At 35.2% G+C, this 16,886-nt stretch overlaps 1 long non-coding RNA gene across 1 annotated transcript; it reads left to right on the top strand.

Moving 5' to 3' along the window:
• The first annotated feature begins 2,027 nt into the window (after positions 1–2,027).
• LOC148870432 (uncharacterized) lies at positions 2,028–7,160 on the top strand. The gene is made up of 4 exons (XR_016108029.1): positions 2,028–2,521; positions 5,200–5,416; positions 5,573–5,889; positions 6,750–7,160. It is a non-coding gene; the product is annotated as an uncharacterized LOC148870432 (long non-coding RNA).
• Positions 7,161–16,886: the final 9,726 nt, after the last annotated feature.

The following is a 16,886-nucleotide window of genomic DNA, read 5'->3' as shown; positions in this document are numbered from 1 at the left end:
AAGAAGGGAAGAAGAATAAATGGAGTGTCAAAGAAGAAGAGAAGAATGATACATCGCCGTCGAATGGACAAGGGTTACTCTGTTGTATGGGTAGGGTTTCATGGAGAGAAATGGAAGAAAGAACTGAAAGAAGGATCGAAGAAACAGGAAAAAGTGGCTTTTTGATAGGGTACTCAACCAATTTGTGTTCATGCGAATTGGTTCGTTTCCACGTGAACTGGACCAAATCATGTTAACACTCAAACGTGCGTTAACATTGGCTTGGTCAATGTGTTAATCACCCATTCATGGGTGCACTCGTCCAGTGCACCCACAGGTGCACAAAACGCGAGCTCGGGTGGCAAATGGGTGGGTTAGGTAATGGTTGACCCACCAACCCATCATGACCCATCATCAATCCTTGTTAAAGAGTCATAACCCACCCATATTGACTCTTAATCACCCTCACCCATACTAATCCACCTACCCTCACCTATAAATACAAAAATGAGTCGGACGACCTGTATAACTGAAATAATAACTTTTGAGAGAATAATCTCTCTTAAGACCTCCACATGACAAAAATTAGTCAAATCAACCCATATACCCGAAAATGCAAAAAATTGTAGATAAATGCAGAAAAAATATAGAAAATGCAAAAAATACCAAAAATTGCAAAAAAATCATAAAAATACAAAAAAATACTAGAAAATTACAAAAATGCAAAAAATTACAAAAAATTCATAACTTTCGTAGAAAAAATCAGAAAATATGCATAAAAGCACCAAAAAATGTAGAAAATGCAGAAAAATACCGGAAAATAAAAAAAATGCATCTTTTATAAAGTGCTTTCATGTAAAAGTGATTTTATGCTTTCATAAAAATATTTTCATAAAAGTACTTTTATTCTTTCATAAAAGTATTTTCGTAAAAAATACTTTCATAAAGTGTTTTCTAGTAAAAGTACTTTCATAAAAGTGCTTTTCACAAAAGTGATTTTGTGCAAAAGTACTTTGTAAAAGTCTTTTTCATAAAATTACTTTATAAAATTATTTTTGTAGAAATGCTTCTATGTAAAATTGCACGTGAACATGAAAGTTAATAAAATTTGTTTTATTTTATTTTTATTTTCAAAATGAAATGTGGCATAGTGGTTTGGAATTGTAGTGAAATGTAAGTGCATTAGGATGTCCAAGTTTGAATCACTTTAATTGTTGTTTTTTTTTTTTTAGATTTGGCGAGTATAAATGAAGTTGACTTTGACCCAACCCACCCTGACTCTTTTCCACTTATCCTAATGAGTTACTCAACCCATATTGACCGCAGACCGCCAATAAATTGGATGAATATGGATGGGCCAAATGGATAGGGGTCAAGATTGCCAACACAAGTTTTAGCCCTACATCTACATGAGTATTGTTCAGAGCTTGCCATCCCCATGCCTAGATGGTTGTCCAAATTTGGGGTGCAAGTCAATTTGGCCCAACTTAACATTTTACACTGCTTTAGACTCGGGCCGAGTTCAGTGAAATTAAAAAAAATATATATCTAACTTAAGCCCACCCAAGCTGCAACCCAATGATTCTTGTTTTTTAAAAACAAAAAATGCAAAAAAACACAATCATACATTATCAGCAAGCACCCCTTAGATCGATGGTGGGAAAAGTTAGTCAACTGATTCTTTTTTTTTTTGAAGGGCTGGTGAACTGGTTATTGCCTGAGATGTCTGCTTTACGTGGTCATCCAATGTCAAAACATCCTGTAAACCCATGTACTTATACTATAAGGTCCTGTATGGGGTAGCTTAAATAAGCATTAATAATTGAGGAATCCCAAAACTGGGGCTAAGTAATCTTATATAAACAATCAATTATAACTTTAAATACCATGACTAAAATCATAATTCAATTTTATTTTATAAATTCTTCGTCTATAATTTTTTTTTTTTTGCATAATTTGATGTTGTAATGAGAATTAAAATTGAGATATGGATGGTACCTTGTAAATTTTAACTATATCAGGTCGTCAGGGACACTACAAGAAAAACCGCCTGAGATGGCGGTTTAGAAACGGCGGTCTTAAGGACCGCTGCCACAGCGAGAAAAGTGACAAAATAAAATTAAGATTACTCAAAGGTCGGCGGCGGACTTTCAAACTGGCACGGCGGTTGTACATTTGAACCGGATTTTGAGCCGGCCTAAACCCCATTCAAATCCCGCGTTCGTTGTACTCTGAAAAAAGCTTTCACACTTCCCGCGTTCGTTCTTCTCCTTTCTTGTGTTTGAGAAGATGGCTTTCAAACCTTTTCATCGAGAGAATGCAAGAGATTGATCGAAAAGAAGGGAAAGGTAGCTCCAATCTCTCTCTCTTTTGATCAAGACTTTCTCACCACCGGATGGCAACCAGAATAAAAGACGACAATACAGTAGAATAATAGAAAGAGACACATATAAATAGCTTCCTCTCTTGAACTGTTTATTGGACAAGCGAGGATTCGGTTGAAAATCTTTGCAATTTTCTCTATCGCCTTCCATTGTCTGCAGTAAGTTTCTGTTTCTCTGCATCTCTTCCCTGTTAATGTTCCTTAAAGCGGATTGTTCGTCCTTTTCTTTGTTGTTTTTCGTTTAATGAAAAACCATAGCATCGGCAGGCGTTTCTCTAATTGATTTCTACGCTTCCAGTCAACCATTTCTTTGTTATCTCTGATGTCTGGATCGGATTGCTTTTAATATTTGATTGAGGAGAGTTCGTTTGCCCTGAGCTCGATCTTTTTCACTTCCATATCTCCTCCCTTGAATTTTTTATTTTTTTGGTAGATTTCGTTTTTTTTCCTTTTTTTTTTTGTTTTGTCATTATCGAGAATTTTCCTTTTTGGAGCAATTCATTCCATGTTCGTATAATTTGGTCCATATTGTTATACGACATTACAAGCTCTAATGTGTGATTGGTGTTTCTAAAATATGAGTATTGTCTAGGAATTTAAATATACCCGTGAACCCTAATTCTTGAGTTTTGGTATAGCAATCACTAGACTTTCTTCTGGCAAGCCGAGATTTCCTGCGGGCTCCAGTGTTTCTGTGCAGTGTTCCCACCTTGACTGCCTTATCAATGCCTGAGTAAGCTTCAGCTGTCAACTTTTCAATTGGAAGAATTTCCTCAGCTTGAGCATCAGTTTTCTTCCTAAGCACATCTAGTGCTTCCAAAACCTGTAATAGATGTCATGAATCACATGTCAACCATTTTTTGTGCGCATGTCAATCATTTTTTTTTATGCACACATGTCAAGCATTCAACATCCATATTTATTTTTTATTGCGTTCTTTTATCAGTGCTATTTTGTTTATTGCGTTACTGTTAGCCCTTTGAATCAGAGAAGGATAACTAGAACAAAAACATTTGGTTCTGCCCAACTATGTCCAATAGTGAGCTCAAATACATTCTTGAAAACAAAAAAGAAGAGATGGAAACAAACCAACTCAAAAAACTACATAATTTCAAACTTACAGTAAATACATAGAAAAGGTACATGGTTCAGTTTCCATGTACTTAATCACTAACAGTTCCACAGTGCATTAAGTAGAAAATATTGCTTGTTAACTAGAAGATCTACTAGTTTTTTCCCTGTACACATGAATGAGTGTCCATGCACTTAGACCATAAACATGAGGTGTGATGCTTTCATCTACAAGACTACAACCACTGGAGACATGAAAAGACAGTTTCATAATCTCAGATATTTCACCATTACAAATTTATGACTTCATGGGGAAATGAAGTGAAATGAAAAATTAGACTAAATCTAGATGAGTGAAATGAAAAATTACCAAAAAAATTGAGTAAAATGAAAACATATTCCTCTGTAGCAAGATACTCTTAGTCTCCTACAATTAGACTAAATCTAGATGCATTACAAGATATGAAGTCTCTATCTTTGGTATAGCTGGGTCATGCCAAGCACTGTGAAGGAGCTGCTGAATAGATGGGAGCTGCAGGGACTGTTAATTAAAGCTTGCAAGAAACATTTGGGAGACCATTTTGGCTGCTGTTATTAACTCTATATGGACAGAGAGAAACAAAAGGATTTCCGGTAACACATGCAAAGATTCAGAAGATCTTATTGCTTTTGTCTTTGGAAAACTCCTGTCTTGGGTCTTGGCTGTCAAGGGGTTTCAGACCACCCAACTGAGGGCTAGGTTGGGTTCTGGGAATTTCTGGAATTTGTAAGGGCTTGAAATCCATGCTGTCTTGACCCAAAAGATAATTTTGCGGGGACCCTCTTGTATTATTATCTCTGATTTAATAAAAATTTACCTTACCTTTAGTCCAAAAAAAAAAAAAGAAAATCAGAAGACTTGTTTAAAACGAATCTTACTTGTTTTTAACACCTTATAAATAAAATTTTTCACCATAAAGATAAAGCGGAAGTTAATAAAGACTGAAACTACTAAAAATAGAGAAACAAGGAAAGTGGTGAAGTTCTGGAATTGTACAATTAAACTATGGGCAACCCAATTTCAGATTTTTAATCTTTTTTATGAAGGTAAACTGTGTGTTTGTCTACATATACACACTGGTTTTAGCTCTTTTTGGTTTTCCTGTACATAGAGGTTTTGTATAAGAGGTCAGGCTTTACAAAAGGAACAAGTACTGGGACATTCCTTGAAAAGCTGCTACGTTGAAAGCCATGATATAAGTACTGCTTATAAACAAACACAAGAGTACCTACTACTTTTCCAAGGATCAGATCTTCAAAGGAAATGTTGTGTTCAAAAATATGTCAGTTCCCCCCCAACCATATTGTGCATATAATCACAAAAGGCAGCATAGACCATAAGATGCTACTGCATTTAATGAGCCCCTTTAATGCTAGACCAAAAAGAGAAGATGTAATTTTTTGGGAAGCAATGATTCAACCTGAAAATCTGAAGTGATACCAAAGAATCTCCCCAACTCTGCAAATCTGTATTATTATAGTTTCCTGAATAATCCATGTATTCTTTTTGTGTTTTTAGAAAAGTTCAAAATTTGGTTTGCTTTGTTAAAAAATGTCAATATGTGTATGATACCTGAATACTATGCTTAATAGTAATAAGAACTTGGGAATCTAGAATATTGTCTGCCGACTTTTTTTTTAACTTATAAATAAATAAAGGTAATCTGAAGTACATATTGTAATTTAGCAAAAAAAGTACAACAATTGCAATTGTGAATATATTTCAGGTTCGTGTCTGTGCTGGATGTGGCCTCTCTCAAACCAGAAGTTGACATGCCTTGCTGTTCAAACCAAGATGCAACTAGGAAGGAGATGGGATTTTTAATTCTTCCACATTGATGTTTTCCAGGACGAATCAGGCTGCAGTGTCTCCCTCTCCCATTCAGTTATCATTAGACAAAACAACGTCCAAAGGAGACATTGCCCATGAATCTTCTCATAAAGGTAAATGTGAAATCACAGAAAGAAACTAAACATGCAAGACCAATGGATCTAGTGATATTGCCCTTCATGATTAGTTGAATGACATAACTGGATTTTTAGATTCAAGGGCAAGCAATGATAATATTGAATTGGAAATGGCTCTTTCTGCCACTGCAGCAGGTATTTGTGAGAGTGATGCAGGCCCAGATTTAAAAGAGCTGCATACTACATCAGTTTTTCCTTCATTGAGAAGGACGAAAAAAATTAAAACTGAAGATTCCATAGTTTCTTCCCAAGGAGTCTCTACTACACTTGGGTCAAGAAAAGTAGGACCTCCACTGCATTCGGCTGACAGGGAAGTGGGTGCATATTGGTGCTGCCAATGCACTACTTGATGGTTAGCACAAAGTAGAAGCTGCAGTAACTGCCTGCATAAGGTCTCTGAGATATGTAATTGCTTTTGCTGGGCATGGTGCCAAAGATGTGACTCGCAGGTTTTGCCTCCTAACTTTCTATGTAATTCTCATTCATTTTTATAACTTTACAGTAAATTAAATGAAAATATCAATTCCAATAGATTTTTTAGATGAAAGATCATACAGGTGTCATTTTATTCAATGTTGTGTTATGAACCTGTAACTGTGCAAAGATCAATGAGAAGCTATGCTCAATGACTTAGGCTCTCTAACTGTGCAAAATTTGTATATGGTACATAGATAATAAAGAAAAAAAGAATAGAGTAGAAGAGAGAAGAGAAAGAACATAGCGGGTTGATAAAGTATTTACAAGAGAAGGTCCATAAAGGTCCACATATCATTCTAATAGGTTGTAGTACAGAATAATGAACAAAAATTTAGTCTGATCATGTGGGCAACCTGGATTTCACTCTTACCAATTGAATACATTTTTTATAGTACAACAGTGATTTTGAATTTAAAGGGCCTTAATATTGTGAATGAGAATTTAATAGCATATTTTATATTTAGAACAGAGATTAAAAAGTGGGATATATAAAAAATATATGAAATATGGTATTCCTATTAGGTCAACACAGGTGATTCCATCTCATTTACCTTTATGACAAACTGACAATATATATGCATTATTTGCCCTTCAAATCAGCAAAAGAATCAGTAGCACTATCTGCCTCGTGTGGTTGGCTCTGTATTTTAGTGGTTCATTGAACCCTTTAGACATCTAAATTACTTCAGATGTGTTAAATAACAACAATAGTAAAACCGTAAAACTCCATATTGTGGAAGCTAGATGGTTGGTATTAACTTAGAGAAGGTGAAACTCCACCAAGTATTAATATATGGCTATCCAATCTCACATGTCATTCTTGAATTTGCAGCAAACCTATCCAGCAGGTGATACTTGATTATGATTATACATTTACAACTCCATATTGTGGAAGTGAGATGGTTGATGTAAACCTAGAGAAGGTGAATGGTTCAAATATTTTGTATTCCTTTTGTTTATTAATATTTTGTATTCCTCTTGCAGCAAACCTATCCAGCAGGTGATACTTGGACTAACCTGTTTATTAATATTCTAGATCAATTGGTCTTATCTACCATGCTTTCATATACTGTATTCCTCTTGTTTCTCATGCTCTGATTCTATGCGAAATCTCATGTTGCTTTGAACACTTTTCATGTATCAAATGAACTCTTTTTGAGTCTCAATGTTTAAGCTTCCTACATCCAGGTTGATCTTTAACTGAAAGTTTGATAGAAAGGAATAAAGAGTGTTTTATGGTTAACATGTTTGGAGCCATATGGGTGTGTCTTACGGTGGGCCTAGTGGGTGCTGACCAAATCTGGATTTTGCATTTACAGGTAATCCTATTCTCAAAACACTCATTTTAACTCCAGGTGGCCAACCACCTACTTCATGCCACAACTAAACAAAACTAAGGGTCATAAGAAGCTAGTCCAGTGACCCAAATGCTTTGGGTCCATCTTTGATGTGAAATTGGATTTGGTGCTCACAAAAGTGTGCTCACACTCGTTCTTACAGCCATTTTCATTTGTGAATTAGAAATATCTCCCCATAAATAAAAGGATACAAATATGGAGATGTTCCCAATGCAAGGCTGAAAAGGGCTGTGAGAACGGTGTGAGCACAGTTTTGCGAGGACTGAACACCTTTGATGTTGTTTTTGTAGTGGGAATAGATTCCAAGTTGGATTTGATTTAGCATTTAGGTCCTGCAGCTAACACCCAGTTTTATGTTCTTTTTTTCATCTTTTTAAAATCAAAAATAAAATTGGACCATGGAAAATTCAAGCCCTGGTATGAGAACAGGGTGCGTGGCAAGTAAGATTGCCTTGGACCAAGTTTATAAAAAGAGTTTGACTCAGGAACTTGTGACTATGGACCTAGGTTTGAGATGAGCCCAAGTAATGGGCGCAAATTAGGTTTTATCAAGCTCAATTCCCATAAAGCCCAGCTTTAAATATTCGGCTTTTTAGGACCAAAATTTGCAGTTCCATGAAAGTCAACTTGTCAACAATCTAAAACAAAAGGCTTACAGCAATAATAACCAATGAATTAAGTGGGTGTTTGGCATCGGTGCTGGAAACGTTGCACCATTTTTTGAGAAAAATGGTACTAGACAGTGGAGTTGTAAGCACTTGGAACCGGTGCTGTCATATAGGCCGTTTTCTGAGAAAACAACACTGGTTTTATTTGGTATCAATGCTGACAGCAATGTTTTCAACATGGTCTATATTATCTAGTATCCTAGATGATGGCACATTGATGTCACACCATTGCACTGCTGGCAGTAATGCACTGTTTTTGAATTTGGTATTTACTCCATATCATATTTTTCCGATTTCTAAGACATGGTTTCGAATAACGTTTTTTCTAGAAAAATGGTGCCAAACAAGAGAGCTTTATTTGAAGCACCACTTTCTCTGATGTGGTGCTTACATGGTATCGTTATCTCAGAAAATGATATCATGTTTGTATGTCTTTAGGGCAAAGAATGAGACTTGCATGCACTTTTTTGTTTCTTTGCTGCATGCATACACTTGTTGTTACTAACATTTCTCATTGAGCTGTAGTCATCGATATGCAAGTATGATGAAAGTTCAACATAAAGGATGCATCTTATATATATCTATTAAAGGGATAGGGGTGGCATCCCCTTTTGCCAAATGACAACCCTTTAATATATAATATATATATATATATATTATGCCATTGGTTTTGGGTTGACGGTTCAATAGTTTGGTTCAAATGAATGGTTCGTTATGACAGCAAAAATTACAAGTAAAAAATTATAAATCATTATAGCCACCGGTTTTTGGGTTAATGGTTCGACCTTTCGGTTCGAACGAACGATATGTTCTAACAACAAAAATTTTAGGGAAAAAATTGAGTGTGAGGTCCATTAAGCAATATCACACGTGTTATGTCATTCGAGTGCGTGACTCATACGACCTAAAAACGAAACCATTTTGGCCATTGATTTTGGGGTCAACGGTTCGACCGTCTGTTTTGAATGGGCAAATGGCATGTTCTGACAACAAAAATAAAAAATGGTAAAAAACTATTAAATGGGTCAACGGTTCAACTGCTTGAGTCAAATGGGTCGTTGCCTAATTCCACGGTTTTTACTAAGGACCGAGATTGGGGTAAAACGGAACTGGTTGCTTGGACGGTTCCAAATTAAAAAATAAAGAAAAAATGGCGATTTAATCGTCCAGTTCGAATGAACGGCCCGTTTTGATAGTAAAAATTACAAGCAAAAAAGCGAGTGTGTGAGGTCCATTAAGTAGTATCATACGTGTTATGTCATTCAAGCATGTGAGTTATACGACCCAAAAACAAAACCGTTCTGGCCACAGGTTTTTGGGTCGATGGATCGACTGCCCAGTTCGAATGGATGACCCATTTTGAGAACAAAAATTAAAAAATAAAAATAAAAAGAATGGCCAAAAACCATTAAATGGGTCAATGGGTCGATGTTTTGACTGCCTAGGTTAATGGGTCATTGATCGATTCAATGGATTTTGGCCAGGGATTGGAGTTGGGATAAAATGGAACCTGTTGCCTAGATAGTTCCCAATTATAAAAATAAAAAAATGGTAAAAAACCAGTGAATGGGTCAATGGGTCGGGAGTTCGACCGCCCGGGTCAATGGGTCGTTGATTGATTCAATGGTTTTTTGCCAGAGATCGGGATTGAGGTAAAACAAAATTGGTTGCCTGGACGGTTCCTAGGCCAAAATGTCTGTCTATCCGGGTCAACGGTGGTTCAAAAACCATGGAATTTGTGCTTTTGGATTTTTACTATTCAAATGTTTCTTATACTGTTGGCTTTTTTCGAGCGTGTGCGGTATGTTCCGTTTTTTTCATTTTCTGCTTTGTGTGTTTGTGTGTGTGTGTGTGGTCTTCTTCTTCAAGATCCTTCAAAACGGTCTAGGGTTTACCATAATTTATTTCTTCCCCTTTGTTTTTTCTTTGGGTTTTCTTGTGCAATGTCTTTTTTTTTTTTCTTATAAGGTGATCTGCTTTGTTTCTTGCTTTAATTGCATGTATGTTTAGCTCTGTCTCAAAGTGGAATTTTTTACTCAATTTTTTGATTTTTTTCCTTGGTTTTTCCAATTTTGTGGATTTACCGCCAACTTTTTTGTATGTTTAAGGTCACTTTGGATTTATCTTTCAAGGTTTTGGAATCCCTTGAAATGTCCACCCTTCCTATGACTATGACTACAAATTTATTCCGTCCAATTATTGACATTTAAAAAAAATGACCCAGAAATGGAACCGTTGCAGCCACCGATTTCCAAGTTGATGGTTCGACCATTCGATTTGAACGGATGTCTCGTTCTAACAACAAAGTTATTTCATCTAATTATTGGCATTTAGAAAAAATGACTCGAAAACGGAACCGTTATGGCCATCGATTTCCAGGTTGATGATTCAACCGTTCGGTTCGAACGGATGGCTTGTTCTGACAACAAAAATTAAAAATAAAAAATAAAAAAGGCCAGAAACCGTTGAATGGGTCAACCACCCAGGTTAGCGGGTTGTTGACTGATTCAACAATTTTTTGCCAGGGACTAGTGTTAGCACCTAATTTTTGCTCGGTCCTTTCACCCACCTCTTTGTACCATCCTCTTAGACCCTAAAAACTTGGAAACACAACCAGATCAACTTGAGACTTTCTAGAACTTAAAATACTTTCCTTTGACACAATCCACAGGACAAATAAGAACCTTGATCAAACATCATCCCCGGACTTGGAAAATTACAACTTAGTTACACAAATTTTCATGACTAAACTCCAAAGATTCGGTCCTTTCACCCACCTCTTTGTACCATCCTCTTAGACCCCAAAAACTCGAAACCACAACCAGATCAACTTGAGACTTTCTAAAACCAAAAATACCCTCCTTTGACACAACTTACAAGACAAAACAAGAACCTTGATCGAACATCACCTCTGGATTTGGAAAATTACAACTTACTTACATATCAATTTTCATGACTAAACTCCAAAGACTTATCGTTCATCACGCCAATTCCCTTTCTAACGACCCTGATCCATGCGATATTCAAACTCCAACTTCCCAAAGTCAAATCCAACATATCTATCACCTCAAGATCATTAGGAAACAATCAACTAGTGAATCCTAACACAAATTTACGACAATTAACTGCAAAAACATCAAGATCCATTTTGATGGTCTTGAATGATTACCAAGATCGACCATATCTTTCTCAGGTCAGAACCATGTACTTGACTCATCACCTTATCCATACCTGCCTACTAAATTGTAGCTTAAAATTCCCTCATTTGACCTTCATCAAACAAAGGTTCTATTTTAGCAAATCTCATCAAAATAGAGTTTATCACCTATTATTCCAAGTTTATCTAACCAATCAAACTTCACCACTATGTTCAAAAACCCAAAAAACCCTAACACATCAAATTTTATGACCAAACTATTCCATTTGATCGCTAAAAAAGTGAGATTCCATTTTAAGTCTTCTTGTTAATTGATAAACAATTAGCTAAAACCTATATCCAAACCAAATCAGTCAATCTAGACTCTTGATCAAAGATCCATCACTTCCATTAGATTTAGGACGTTAAAAAATGTAAACCCACCAAATTTCAATCCCAAATTCCCCACATTTGACCTTTTATAAAACAAAGACATATTTTGATAATTCTCATCAATCCAAAATTGTCAACCATAGATCTCCTTCATCCTCAGCCCATTTGACCAATCAGACATCACCATTGAGTTTAGAGATCCAAAAAACCCTAACACGCCAAATTTCACATCGTAATTCATCCGTTTGAACATTAAATTAGAAAGACACCATTTTGACGCACTAGATTACATTGATACGTCATCTGGCCCAACCTGAAACCTTAAAAGGGTGATGGCTAATGTCAAACCCAGTTTTGACCCATTAGAACACATGGACCAGTGAAACAAAGCCTAATAGGCTTAAAAATCTCAAAATATCAAACAGACCCCCTACTTAAGACCAAGAAAAAACAAAACCACATTTTAAAGTTCATTAAATTTAGGTTTTTTGCCATTGTCAGCCCCAAATACGGGGCTGCAACGTTTGGCAGACCCAAAGCCCATTGGACACACAAAACCCATGCAAACCACCCCCAAATCAAAGAAAACATTTCACTAAATAGGTAAGCTTGACTGGGCATCCCTTTCTTTGAAGATTCTTTACCTTTTTTTGTGAAAAAACTCTATTGACTCCCAGGCACACTGTAGCTGAGCGAATTCAGACTAGACCCCTGTCCCTTTCTCTATAAATACCAATCTAATTCTAGCTCAAAGGGGAAGAGAGACAACTTGAGAGAAAAAGGAAGACTAGGGGGAGGGAAGAAACCCGTGAAAGGTCTCTAGAAAAATAAAGAAAGAGTTTCCCAACTTTATGGTTTACCCATTCTGCTTATAATCCCAAAATCCTTGAAGTCAAGTTCAAGCCTCATCTCCTATCTTCCAAACTTAACACCAGAAATGCTTAACCTAGCTCTTGCCTTACTCAAGTTTCATTTGGAGTCCTTTTAGCTATTGGAAATCTATTGACAATGTACACACGAAAGATAAGTCATTTTTTTAGTTTTTCTGGGTTGCTTGAGGTTCTGAAAGGTTGGAGAACCATTGTTTGCAATTTCTTCTTGATTGAGAATAGAGGCAGAGAGGCGAGGGTCTTAGGGAAATCAGTACCTAAGACCCGACAACATCACCTCAAAGTCGGTCTTAGGAGAAATTGAAAGCATGTTCCTTCGAATTTGAGAAATTCTTACAACCATTTCTGTTTTTCTCTAAAAGAAAATGAGTCTGAACAACTTCTATATTGGACTACTAAAGCAACTTGGTTGTGTGCCTTTACCACGGAAAATGGAGTCACTATCAAAGACTTAAATCGACATTTTCAAATTTGAAAATGAAAGCCCATTTCCTCTAAAAAATGGATGGCGATTCCCACTTTTTGAGCTGGCCATGAGCTTCCTGGAGCTCACAACTATGTTTGGGGTAAAACAGAACCGGTTGCCTGGACGGTTCTCGGGCCGAATGGTCCTACTATCTGGGTCAACTAGGAATTCTCGATGTGAAACAAAGGTCAGGTATGAAGTAGAACTCGGAACTATTACTGTATGACCGTATTCTTTTATATTAGATGCTTTGCTGAAACAATATTTTAAAAAATGAGCACAGGATGATATTTTTTAAGTCTTTATATGAGTTTCAAGACTTGTGTACTTATAATTACATGTTTTTTTATTAAAAAACCATTGTCTTTTCTAATGTAGAAAATAGCAATTGCAATTCCAACCCCTACGAAATAGAGACCCTCCGGTAGTTATGATATTTAATATAGCAAATTGTAGACCGAATCAAGACACTCTAGTTTGACAAATGGTTTTTAATTTCGCCAAGATTTCATTATTATTTTACATTAGAACAACAAAATCGAAATTACCATATTCTAACTTAATATCGATTCAAATTCTAAAATTTCACCAAATTAATTTGGTGAAACCACTATAGCATCAAAATTAAAGAGTCAAGTTTCTCTTTTTTTTTTTTCTTTTATTTAATTCTTTTTTTAGATGTAAGAGCATAGATAGATGAACCCCAACACATACCCGTTTCAATCCGTCTTGACCTTATACAAAATTCTCTACCTTTCCCTACCTTTTCCCTCAAATCAGATACAACTCTAAAGAAAATAAAAAATTAATAAATAATTTTCGTTCTTGAAGTTGGAGAGATTAAAAGAAAATGCTTACCAAAAAAATTTGGATAGGTCCAATAACATAGTGGAGCCCTATAGGGGTCTAGTCACTTTCTTTACTCGCCAACCAAATTCAGCCATCTCTCTCCAAACTTTGGAAGAACCCCAATCACAGCCGCTATATTAAGGCAATGTTTGGTTTGAAGGAAAAGGTGGGGAAAGGAAGGGAAAGATAAGGAAACTTATACAAGGTTTGTAAAGATTTTTCTACCTTTCCCTTCTTTTCCCTACTTTTCCTTCAAACCAAACACAGCCTAAACAATTCAATCCTACCTAGGTCGGTGGTAAACCAATTGGAACCTTCTCAAGTAAATAAAGTAGGTGTTTAGCATTAATGTTGTTTCTTCAAAAAATGGTCTCACATTAACACTACATCTGAAATCTGTTTTCTCATAAAACACTTCATGTTTGGTCAGCCTTTTTTCTGGATAATGTTTTCTCAGACCACATTTTGAAAATTGAATAAGGTGTAGACAGAGAAAATGTCTTTTTTTGGTGTTTCTTGTTTTTTGTACTGTTCCTAGTAACAGTATGCTGACATGGTATTGAAAAATGCCTATGTGGTAGCAATAGCAATGGTATTAATAGAAAACCCAAACTTTTCTAAGAAAATGCCTCTCAAGAAACGGCATTGGTTACAAACACTGCCAAAGAATGCATTGAGATTTCTAGATCAAAATTCATGGGTGGGATTTGATTGCTCAAAGCTCTTTCAGTACCATGTCTTTCTGGCATCACAGATTTTCTGAGTTTATGATTCCACAAAAGTATGATACAGGAAGAGGTTTGATCAATCAAATCCACCGGTGACTTTTGATGAATATTACCTTATTAGTTTCCACTTTTAAGTTCATTGGTTAATAAGCTTTTTGATATCATAGTTGAACCTTTCAACAAAATATCAGAAATTAATTAAAAAAAAGGTGTAAATTACTTAGACCTCCTTTGTCGTTTATCATAACTGCTTCAACTTGCCTCATAAAACTGTTTTCACACCGTTCATCTTCGTATATATATATTTTTTTTATTCAAAAGGAGATATTCACAATGCACGACTACAAAGGCCTGTGAGGACGGTTTTGTGAGTACTAAATCTGATTTTCTCTTGAACTTGACTTCTTCAAAATCCCTTTTATTAGAACTTCGAGTAAATGGACAAGTGTTAATAATAATAATAATAATAATAATAATAATATCAAGGAAAAAATAAAAAAGCAACAGATTTAATGAGGGAGGAGGGAGAGGAGAAAAAAGTTTTGTTGAAAGAGATTTCCATTGATATTTTGGACTCTTCTAGTCAATAGATATTTCATTATTCTTAGCCCGAGATAAAATTAAAAAATTCTTCAATATCTAAACATCAAACCAAGGAAAGGGTCTGCTTGTATAATTTATTAAAAACTAGTCAGGACCCATGCAATTCATAGGCCTTATTACGCAGAACTGAAGTAGAAAGAGCTTTCTGACATTTTTGATCGAGCGAAGTCTATCAAACCAACTCAAGTATTATACTTTTGAGTTATATTTAATTGTTCTCAGCACAATCCAAATTAAACCCCTAGTGAGAGTGGCTAATCTCGTATAAGGGATGTCAATTGGTCAAGTTAAATGGTAAATTCGATTTGACTCGCCCCTACATGGTCAGAGGATCAGGCTTATTGGGGTGTAAGGTTTTGATTATTTAACCCAAATCAGGTGCAAGTTTGGCTGACCTGGCCCATCGAGTCATAATACCCTTAAACATATAAAGGGTATCCTTATAATTTGGTCTGACTTCTAATCCCTAATATTAAAATTTATGATTTCTTTCAACATGTGTTTTAATCCAAATCAAGTGTAAGGATAGGTTAGAGTTTTTATTATTTAACCCAAACCGGGTTTAGGTGTGACTAACCGGCGCATATCAAGTCATAATATCCCTACACATATAAAGGGTATTCTTGTAATTTGGTTTGACATCAATCCCTTAACTTAAATATATATGATTTATTCCAATGCTTGTTTCTGTTTTTGTTTTAATTTTTTCTTTTGCTTTAGGGAAATGATCTTGGAACCCATAAACCAATTAATTTCCAACTTAAATTAATGCGTGACTCTTGAGCTTTCAAAAGTATTGCAAAAAATACAATAGAGAGACTACAAGATGGGGTTGGGTCGGTACCAAGTTGAACCCTATAGGTGGGGGCAGGTTCAAAAATTGCATAGTATTGAATCAGGTTGGGTTGAGTCAAATTTATGCCAACCCACCCAACCCTGTAGGGTTAAACCTATACCAACCCAACCCATGTCATAGTCTTTCAACTGCATTTTTATGACATATTTTCAAAACTCAAGAGTTATTAATTTAATTTGGAAATTGGATTATGGGTTATTGGGTTGACATCATTATTCTTCTATGCTATATTTTTATTATGTATGGATTTTTTTGAGAAAAAAATGAAGTAGAAAGCTAGCCCTATGACATTCTTAATTAGGTGTGATCGTATGCTAGGTTAGGCTATAAGCCTACTATAAAACTTTATAAATGTTATTATTTTAAAAAGAATTTGAATTAACAAAAATTAGTTTTAAAATTAATAAATTTCTTATAGTAAAATTAATTTTATAAGATTACTAATTTTTATTAATTCTGTTTATAAAACTAATTTTGTTTACAATATTAATAATTTAATTAGACTTTCAATTAATAAAAAATATTATTATTATTGTTTTATTAGCAAAATTGAATTACCTTTTATAAATTTTAAATGACTTAAATACATTAAAAATAATACTTGCATTGGATTTAGTCTGACTTAACCCAAGAAGAAATAGCATAAAACTCCTTATAGCTCAATGTCTTACAACAAAAGTCAGTGTGCTTTGAAGAGGTGAGATTTAGGGGGAGGGAAGAGACAAGATGAAAAATGTTTTCGAATAAATGTTTTTAGGTGGAGAGATAATTTAGGAGGAATTTTAGGAAAATAAATAATTTAAGTGATGGGAAAAGAAAGAAAATTTAAGAAAAGAGGAGGTGCAAAAACGTGCAAAGGGGAAAAATGAGAGACGATTTGACGTGGCATTTTATTTTAATATATACTAATTAATAAATATGAAAAATAGAAAATGGATAATGGTAATGGATTTGTTGTGTCTCCTTCTCTTCACGTCTCTGTCTATTTATTATTCCCTTCTACCTAAAATCAACAAAAACAT

The sequence above is a fragment of the Nelumbo lutea genome, chromosome 2, assembly GCF_056320005.1.
Source record: "Nelumbo lutea isolate HS-2025 chromosome 2, American lotus-T2T, whole genome shotgun sequence".
Lineage (NCBI taxonomy): Eukaryota > Viridiplantae > Streptophyta > Magnoliopsida > Proteales > Nelumbonaceae > Nelumbo > Nelumbo lutea.
Note: the sequence above shows the minus strand (reverse complement) of the source record. Positions and strands in the feature narration are given on the sequence as shown.